Here is a 9957-nt window from a genome sequence, read left to right as displayed (position 1 = left end):
GATATCTGAGGCCAAGACCATTGGGACTTGAGTCACGACCGTGGCTGAGATCACCCAGTGAGTGTACAGAAAGAAAAGAAGAAAGGGAGGACAGAACCCAGCAGGAAAATGAAATGTAAAGAGGGGAAAGAAGGGAGGGAAAGAGGGAATGAGTGACAAAAGGAAGGGAAGGAAGGGAGTGACAAAGCAGGTAGGTGGGGGACCAGGACAGCCCAGGGTCACTGGAGCCATGCAGACTAGGGTTTGAAGGAGGACAGAGAAACCCACAGCATGGAGTCCAATAAAATATGCAAAGAATGGCCTTGCGATCTCGCGGCATAAGGGTCATTTGTGATTTAGCCAAATGCCATTGAGTGGAGGTGTAGGAGTGGAAGCCAGTGGTCCATGAGGCAATGCAGACCATGAGCGTAGTTCTTGAGGAGCTTAGAAAGGAAGGGTGGAAAAGCAGTGGAAGATGAAATGGCAGAGTTGAGGGGACAGTCCCCTCCCCCTGAAACACGTGGGCTTATGGAATCGATACCCCTTGACACGAAACCCTTTGCGGGCAACTTCCCATTATGAAATCAGCCACCACATTAAATGCTTATGCTGTGCAATATAATAAACGATTTCTAATAATAATAGCTAATATTTATTATCATAAATTGCACAGATGTGACCCAAAACTCATATTCTCACCCATTCTTTCTACTACCTCCCCACTGGTGGATGCAATATCAAGATGTAAATTATGCAGAAGGAGATGACAGAGTCACAGAAGCCAGCCCCCCCTCAGCCAGCCCCTTTCTTAGGGCCTTCCACAAAGAAAAGCTCTCTGCTTCTACGTCTACCACCATCTACCTCCATTCCCACCAAGACTCTCTCCCAGCTCACCGAAGGAAACAAAGCTCTATTTGAATTGTTTTTAGGCACAATCATTGCTTGGATCAAGCAGCAATTCCAGACAACTGCAACATCCAGCTGGCTGCCCCTTGTCCCCATGACCCGTCCCTGGAGGCTGGATCTCCCCTTTTCCATGCCTGTGCTATGGGAAAACCGCAGGGCTGCCAGTGAGGTCATGTAATGACTTGATATATAACAGACATAGACAGTACCAGACTCTGGGAGATTTTTCCGGGCTGACTTTATTTAGTGTATCTCACAGCCAATGATCACCTGGCAGACTATGATGGCGTAGCTGATAGGACAGGACAAAATAGCTCTGACACCCGCATTGGCCTCCTGGAGGTGGGAAGAACATGAGCCCAAAGTCCCGTCCTCAGAGCTTGTCTTGGAAATCGGTTCCCCTTCTAGTTCAGCCACAGCCATTGCCTGGTGACCTCACTTCAAACATGGCTGGGAGGTGTCAGGTTGCTGATACTCACCTGACTGTCACAAGTCCCTGTCCTTTGTCACAAGCTCCCTGTTGAGTGCAGTATTTTTGTCCCCGTCTATGCCTGGTTTTTAGAGCAGGTAGATGAAATAAGACCTCCCGTCTGTTCCCACTTCTAAAATAGCAGGTGTAAAGAAATATTCTCTCTGAATCAAAAATACTCCACGTTGAACCATTAACTTGAAGGTTAGCCCTGACTCTCCTTTTCCCTTTCCTCTCTTCCTTTCTTCTCCTTTAATTCCTCTCCACCCAACCCCCTCCAGTAGTTCCTAAACTTGTCTTCACATTAGAGTCGTCATAGAACTTTATAATAATGCAAATTCCCAAGCCTTACCCCCCAAGAGATCCTGATTCAGACAGTCTGGGGAAATCTGTATTTTTGATAAGGGCATCCAACCGTCCCCCCAGTTCCAAGGGAACTCATCTGAAGTCTGTATTGAGAACTATTAGTAGACTCCCTCCCTCCAAATCCAGGATTTGAAGCTCCTCTGCAGAGTCCCTGCCCAGTGGACACTCGGTCTATGTAAGGAGCTCACACTACACCCCAGGTTAATAGCAGCACCTACTGTGAGCCAGGCATCAACACAGAGATTTATGGATTATCTCATTTAATCACACAAAAGCCTCAGAGCTCAGGATAATTCCTAACCCCCACAGGGAAGCAGAGACTCCAAAAGCAAAGTATGTTTCCTGAAGTCATAAGCAGGTAAGCGGAGTGGGTTAGCGCAGTGTGAGCTCTGACGTGTTACCTCAAGGGGGCGTACTTACGCTCAGGCAGCTCTGCATCTCCGGCTATGCTTTGATGTCTCACTGTTTCTTGCATGTTATTTTTAATCCTCAGATATATCATAAATTCCTCTAAATTGAGAATTGCGTGTTTTATTTCTGTTTTTCTGATACTAGGTATAACAACATAGTATTATAGTAGATGTACAGTATATATGATATTGTATAGGAATAATGATAGCACCTGGGGGTTGATATAAATGAAGAACGAAAGAGTAAGCATATAGAGAGTACCTACTATCCCATTTATTCCTCACAACCTTGTGAGGCAATATTATTGCTCCTCATTTTAAAAACGGGAACACTGAAATCCAAAGAGGTCAAGAAATGCTCTATGTTGCATACCTAGTAAGTGACCCAGGTGGACCTTGGATCAAGCCTGTCTGAACCAAAATCCCAGGTTTTTCTCAATATGTCACAGCCCTTTCCAGCAGAGAGCCCTGCTGCTCCATCCCTGTAACAAGGTTTGATGTGAGGAATGTCACACTCTCCACGATGACCAGGGCAGTACATGCAGTGGGTTTGAATAAATACTTCTCAGATGGAGAAATAAAGAGAAACGCTTGCACATGTACAACAAGAGACATTTATGAGACAGTTTCCAGCAGCGTTGCACACAACAGATAAAAACCAGGAACAGCCCAAGTGTCCTTCAGTAGGAGAACAGATTTAAAAAAATGTGGTCTCTTCATTCAACCAAACATACACAGCAGTCAAAACAACAAACGACAGCAAAAAGCAAAAATATAGAAGAATCTTAGCAATATCATCGTAAGTCAAAAAAAACTAAAATAAAAAATGTATTTTGAGAAATGCATATAGATGCAACAAAACTATCTTTAAAAAGGAAAGAAGGAAGTGGTGGACACAGAAATCAGGATGATCATAACCTCAGATGCAGGAGACAAAAGTATGGGTGGGAGGGGTCAAGGGAATGTGATTAAATATAGGTCATTGTCAAGGTCCTAGCTTTTGGTTTGGGTTTACAGGTTCTTATTGCATTATAATGATGGAAGGAAGGAAGGAAGGAAGGAAGGGAGGGAGGGAGGGAGGGAGGGAGGAAGGAAGGAAGGAAGGAAGGATGGGAGGGAGGAAGGGAGGGAGGGAGGGAGGAAGAAAGGAAGAAAAGGAGGGAATCATTCATGGATGAATGATGAATGTGCTAGAATTCAATTATTTTGATTATCCCAATTCTGTGCACCCTGAAGTTCCATTGAAAAAAAAAAGGTTAAAGATGAATAAATAGCTTGAGATCCTTGCATTATCAGCTCTTGGAAGGAGGGATTGATTTCTCCTCTTCCCAGTTTTGACGTTCAGTTGTGTGCCTTGAGGAGAAAATCACAAAGAGGAGGGAGCACATGGGAGCCCAGAATACCTTCTGCCTCTTCTGAAAAATACCTGAAACTGAATCTGCTGATCCCTGCAAGCAGGTGGCAAGCTGCATAAGAGGGCCTGCTGGCATAGGATCATGGCCAGGTGGTGTGTGATTTCAGCAAAGAAAGACCCGCCAAAAAATATGATGCCTCCTACACAGAGATGTACAACACACACCTGCTGCTAACTATGGATAAAATCTTTTGCTAATTCTCACAGTCAAGGCTGAAGCCTAAAGAACAAATCCCTTCCCAAAAGGTGCTATGTGCACTGAAAAGCATATTAAGATGTAAATGACAGGTACCTTCACTTCCTAAACGTATATTTCTTATGTGCAAAGGGGCCTAAGTTACACAAGCCGGAAGAGATGGAGTAGAAAGGGTAGCCGAGTGAAGCGCAGGTAAACTTCGCCCACTTCATCGTCTTGTCTGGGCTTGCCTGACTCTTGGGCAAAAGCAGCCCATCTCCCCCAGTCTCCCCCGGGGCTTCTGACCTTACAGTCCTGCAGCAGCACAGCTGCCAGCTTCTGTGAGCCCGCTGGGGACAAATGTCCACAAGGAGGAGACAGTAAGTTACAAAGGACTTTGAGCTCAGTAGGGAGCCTGCCTGGATGCTCCGTGGGTCCGGTGGTCTGTGCAGCTGGCCAGGGCACGAGACAGGACAGCACCCCAGTACTGATGGCCAGTACAGTGACCACCGGCTTGTGGGTCCCTGCCCATGGGGGTTATCACACTTGCCCAGATTCCGGGTAAGAAAGGCACTGGGACACTGCTCAGAACTTTGTGGCAGTCCCCTGTATGTGCCAGGAATGGGGGTGCCGGAGCAGATGCAGCAAGACCACCAGCTCTTCGGTGCCTCTAGAGAGGCAGACCCCCTCAGCTTTTCCTCCCCCGACCCTGACTGAGTGGCAGGAAAGGTTGGAACTTAGAAAAAGTAGTGTATGTCAGAGAGTGTTCCCAGTGATGGAGCTTAAAGCACTGAGTAAATCTCTACAGTCCCTTCTGTAGAAAAAGAAAACCACAATTCTTTTTATAAATTTATTTTATTTATTTATTTATATTGGGCTGGGCTTTCTCTAGTTGCGGTGAATGGGGGCTACTCTTCATTGCAGTGCACCGGCTTCTCATTGCAGTGGCTTCTCTTGTTGTGGAGCACGGGCTCTAGGTGCGCGGGCTTCAGTAGTTGTGGCACATGGGCTTCAGTAGTTATGGCTCGCGGGCTCAGTAGTTGTGGCTTGTGGGCCCTAGAGCGCAGGCTCAGTACTTGTGGCGCACGGGCTTATTTGCTCCGCGGCATGTGGGATCTTCCCGGACCAGGGCTCGAACCCGTGTTCCCTGCATTGGCAGGCGGATTCGTAACCACTGCGCCACCGGGGAAGCCCCCACAATTCTTGATTGATGATTCTATGCAAATGAGGATGTGAAATGCATATCAGCCTGCGGCCACACTGCAGGGACCAAACCTCAGTTCTGTCTGCTATCTGCATGATCTCGGTGATTAATTTAGTGTCCCTGAACTGAGCTCACTTCCACCATCCAGAAAACTGGAAGAAGAGTAGCCTCCTCCAGAGGATTATTGGGTTAGATTAAATTAGACAATACCTGAAAAAGAGTCTGGCAGAAGGTGATCATAATACAGGTTCATTCATTATTCACCCTTGCATCTCCCAGAAAGCACCCAATAAAGAAGCCAAGGCAGCAGAAATCTGGTACCATGGTTAAGTTACCCCAGTGGCCTTAGAGTGAATTTCCCTCATTGGAGGCTCTTGTCAATGGTCAAAAATGTGACTCCTTGGAGTTCTGGGACAAGGGAAGATACCTTCTGGGGGCCTTTTTTTTTTTTTAAGATTTTTTTAAATGGCATTTTAAAATGTTACTTTCCAATTGTTCTTTGATAGTCTATAGATAATAACTGGGTTTTTTTTTTTAAAGATTTTTTTGATATGGACCATTTTTAGTCTTTATTGAATTTGTTACAATATTGCTTCTGATTTATGTTTTTGGGTTTTTTTGGCCGCGAGGCATGTGGGATCTAGTTCTCCGACCAGGGATCAAACCCACACCCTCTGCATAGGAAGGCGAAGTCTTAACCACCGGACTGCCAGGGAAGTCCCTGGGGGTCTTCCTCAGGAAGGAAGTGTCAGTGCTTGGAGATCCCTTCCTGGATGAAACCCTCCCTGACTCCCACCCTCCTCCTCTTCTCCAGGCAGAGAGCTGATCAGCATCTTCTCCAGACTAGCAGCACATGTTATTCTCAATATTATTACTCTCAATATTTACCAGGTACTGAGATGAGCATTTCCCATGCCTTATATCATTTAATCCTCACGACAACCCCATGAAAGAGGAGAGTGAAGATTAGCAAAGTGAAATAACCAATGGCAGCTCTGGGATTCAGACTGCTGACTTCAGTGCTACACCGTCTCCCTGACATCGCATCATGGCCCTTATCACATGGCACGCTCTTTCTGTATCTGTTAGTCACACCTAGTAGACTGTCAGCTCTTCAGAGGCAGAAACTGAGAGGCTCTTTTATCTATTTATCCCCAGCACTTAGCACAGTGTCTGGCTAAGAATGAATGAATGATCTTCTCCAAAGCCCCAAGGAAGGAGACCGCACCATTGTTCCTCCTAGGTCAATATGACTCATAACCTCCATCCTCATGCAAGCTCGTTGGGGGAGGGGGTGGATTTGGGGGAAAGGACAGGTGGCTGCATATACAGGCTGCTCTGTCCTATAGTGTACTTCTCACTCACGCCAAGAGCCCAGAGCTTGATCACAGGAACTGAGCCAAGCCCTTCACTAGGGGAGAGATGTTGCTGCATCTTTAATGCTGGAAAGGCCATCCCATCTCCTCCTTTCACAACTTTTTGCAGCATTAAATCATCACGGAGTTGATTCTGGATATCAATAGTTAAAGGGAGAAAAAGTTAAATCAAGAGAATTACCCAAAGAAAAAGGAGATACACATCTTCAAACTGAAAGGGTCTACAGCGTACCTAGCACAGTAGATATAAAAAGGTATACAATCTATACTCATGCTTCTCTTCATAATTGAATGAATCTTTTGCTTTTTACTAAAGATTCATATAGGGAGGGAAAAGCAGGACGGTTGCCTCAGTTTTTTGAGGCCTTGTGGGAATAAACAAGGCTGATATTTCTGTGATAAAAATAGATCTAGCGATGGACTTTCCTGCTGGTCCAGTTTGTGAGACTCGGAGCTCCCGATGCAGGGGTTCCGGGTTTGATCCCTTGCCCAGGAGTATGATCCCATGTGTATCCAGCCACTGGGAGTTCACATGTTACAACTAAGGAGCTCTCCTGCCGCAACTCAGGAGCCCACGTGCCTCAACCAAGACCCGGTGTAACCAAATAAATAAATATTTTTTTAAAAGATATACAATTAGATAAATTAATGTGAAATTTCAGAAAACCATGGATCAAGACAAGATCCTAAAAGCTGCCAAAGAAAAGCAAATAATAAAACAGCTCATTTCCAGAGCTGAGGAATTAGTCTGGCAACAGACTTTCTGTTGGCAACACTTCTAATTAGCAATGCTGACTCCGGTTAGTGCACCTGAAGACACTGCAGTAATGTCTTCAAACTTGGGGGAAATAGACTTCAACCTGGAATTCCAAATTCAGCTGAAATTGAGTAAGAGGAGAGCAAAACATTTTCAGATATGTCAAGACTCAGGAAGTTCACCTCCCATACTCCCTTTCTTAAGAACTTATTTGAGTACATTCTCATGGAACTTCCTCAAATACTTATTCACGAGAAGTAATCAAGAAAATTAAGCCAAGTTCATGAGGGGGTAAACAAAGAAAGAGGAGGAAGGTATGAATCACGGGGAATACGGAATCCACATGGGAATAAAACTGAAAGAAAACACCCGAGTGGCAGCTATGCAGCAGGCCCAGAAAGCAGCCAGCTCAGATTGGAGCAGGAAAATAAAGTCCTAGAGCGGAGAGGTTACGAGAGAGCATAGACGTGAACTCAGAAAACGAGCCTTGAGCATGTGATGAAGGGCCAGAATTCAATTTTATTTTATTTTTTTTTTTTTTCTTGCGGTACGCGGGCCTCTCACTGTTGTGGCCTCTCCCGTTGCGGAGCACAGGCTCCGGACCCGCAGGCTCAGCGACCATGGCTCAAGGGCCCAGCCGCTCCGCGGCATGTGGGATCTTCCCGGACCGGGGCACGAACCCCTGTCCTCTGCATCGGCAGGCGGACTCTCAACCACTGCGCCACCAGGGAAGCCCCAGAATTCAATTTTTAAAAGCAATTAAACACTCAAGGAAAAGGAAATAAATATAAGAAAGTCATTATCTAAATACAAAGAAACCAGTCCATATCAGACCCGGAAGTCACTGAGATTCAAAAAAGGAATGGAATGAATACCGCATAAAAAGAAAAGCAAAAAAGATGGAAAATCTGGGAGATATAATAAGAAAAAGGAATGTATCTCCTCTTCCAACAAGCAAAAAGAAAGGCAATCATAAACATCAGAGAAAAGACAACAAATATCAAAAAAAAAAACCAAGTACATATTAAAACAATGCATGATTTTGAGCAATGGGGGTATTATAAGAATAATCTTTTTTGATCTTGATGATATAAGCCTTTGAAAATGAAATGAAAACATAATCGTAATGTACTATCTGCTTCTGCGAGTAAACTGTATTTGCCTACCTATAGCAGTTTAAATACCAGCGTTTGGAAAAGGATTCAAATTTTAGAATAAGTCTATAAAGAATCACAAAAGATTATAGTATAGTTACATATTATATTACTATGATTACATAAAATACATTCTATCAGTTGAGAAACTTTAAAAGCAAAAGTACACCTGACAGGGACTTCCCTCGTGGCACAGGGGTTAAGAACCTGCCTGCCAGTGCAGGGGACACAGGTTCGAGCCCTGGTCCAGGAAGATCCCACATGCCGCGGAGCAACTAAGCCCGTGCGCCACAACTACTGAGCCTGAGCTCTAGAGCCCGTGAGCCACAACTACTGAGCCCGCGTGCCACAACTATGGAAGCCCACGGGCCTAGAGCCCGTGCTCCGCAACAAGAGAAGCCACTGCAATGAGAAGCCCATGCACCGCAACAAAGAGCAGTCCCTGCTCGCCGCAACTAGGGAAAGCCTGCACGTAGCAATGAAGACCCAATGCAGCCATAAATTAATTAATTATTTTTTTTAAAGTACCCCTGACAATATCTCAGTAGCAACGAACATATCAAGCACCCAGATCTTGTTCCTAATACTTTCTCCAACAAAAGGAACCAGGGGTTCTTAGAGAAATGACTGATTCTAAGTCTGGGGTAGAAATGTATAAGATAACCCTAATTAACAGATACACACTACTGTATATAAAATAGATAAACAGCAAGGTCCTACTGTATAGCACAGGAGACTATATTCAATATCTTACAATAACGTGTATGTAAGAGAATCTGCTTTTATATATATAATCACTTTGCTGTACACCTGGAACTAATACAACATTGTAAATCAACTATACTTCAATTAAAAAAAAAAGAGGGAAAAAGAAATATACAAGATAACCCTAGAGCTAGGACCCTGGAATCCTAAGAATCTTAGTTCCAGAAAGAATGAAGTATTCCAAAAAAAAAGAAAGATGTTAAAGAGGAGATAAATGTCAGTGGGTTAACCTGACAAACCCAACCTCAGTCAGATGATCCAGGTTTAAACCATCAATAAGTCACACTGATACCACATTCTCTTGATATGATAAATTGGTAATGACATAATCCCACACTAATCACGAGAACAACGTCAGACAAATCCAAATTGAAAACATTTTACAAAATACCTGACCAACACTCCTCAAAAGTGTCAAGGTCATCAAAAATAAAGCAAGTCTGAGCGATTTTCATAGTCTGAGGAAGCCTAAGGAAACATAAAGATTCAATATAATGTGATACCATGGATTGGGGCCTGGAACAGGAAGAAGACATTAGGTTAAAAAATAAGGACATACAAACAAAGTATGGACTTTAGTTAATAATAATACATCAATATTGGTTCATAACTGTGACAAATGTGCAAGGTTAATAGTAGGGGAAACTGGATATGGAGTATATAAGAACTTTCTATACTATTTGTGTAACTCTTCTATAAGCATAAAAGAATTCTAAAAGGCTATTTTTTAAAGTATATCTGAGAGAGGTTGGGAAATGTAAGGGGAAGAGAAGGGAAGGGAAAGATGGGGGTGCTAATTATTCATCTTACATCTTGGGGACTAAAAAGATACTATCTACGATTAATGGAGCAAGAAGTGGAGGTTTCAGTCTGTTACACGAAATGGCAGAGTGAACTAGAGAAAGGATGGAAGACAGTGGCATAACTATATCAGGAAGGATGAGCAGGGGAAATATAGCAGTACAAGTCAACAGCAAGTGTC

The 9957-nt window shown here is 44.0% G+C and overlaps 1 non-coding gene across 1 annotated transcript; it reads left to right on the top strand.

The window, feature by feature from the left end:
* Nucleotides 1–6566: 6566 nt before the first annotated feature.
* On the top strand, nucleotides 6567–6685 carry LOC112066614 (U5 spliceosomal RNA). The gene has a single exon (XR_002892759.1). It is a non-coding gene; the product is annotated as a U5 spliceosomal RNA (small nuclear RNA).
* The last annotated feature ends 3272 nt before the right edge of the window (nucleotides 6686–9957 follow it).

Source organism: Physeter macrocephalus, chromosome 14, assembly GCF_002837175.3.
Source record: "Physeter macrocephalus isolate SW-GA chromosome 14, ASM283717v5, whole genome shotgun sequence".
Lineage (NCBI taxonomy): Eukaryota > Metazoa > Chordata > Mammalia > Artiodactyla > Physeteridae > Physeter > Physeter macrocephalus.
The sequence above is the reverse complement of the archived record's forward strand: the minus strand, read 5'-3'. Positions and strand labels throughout refer to the sequence as shown.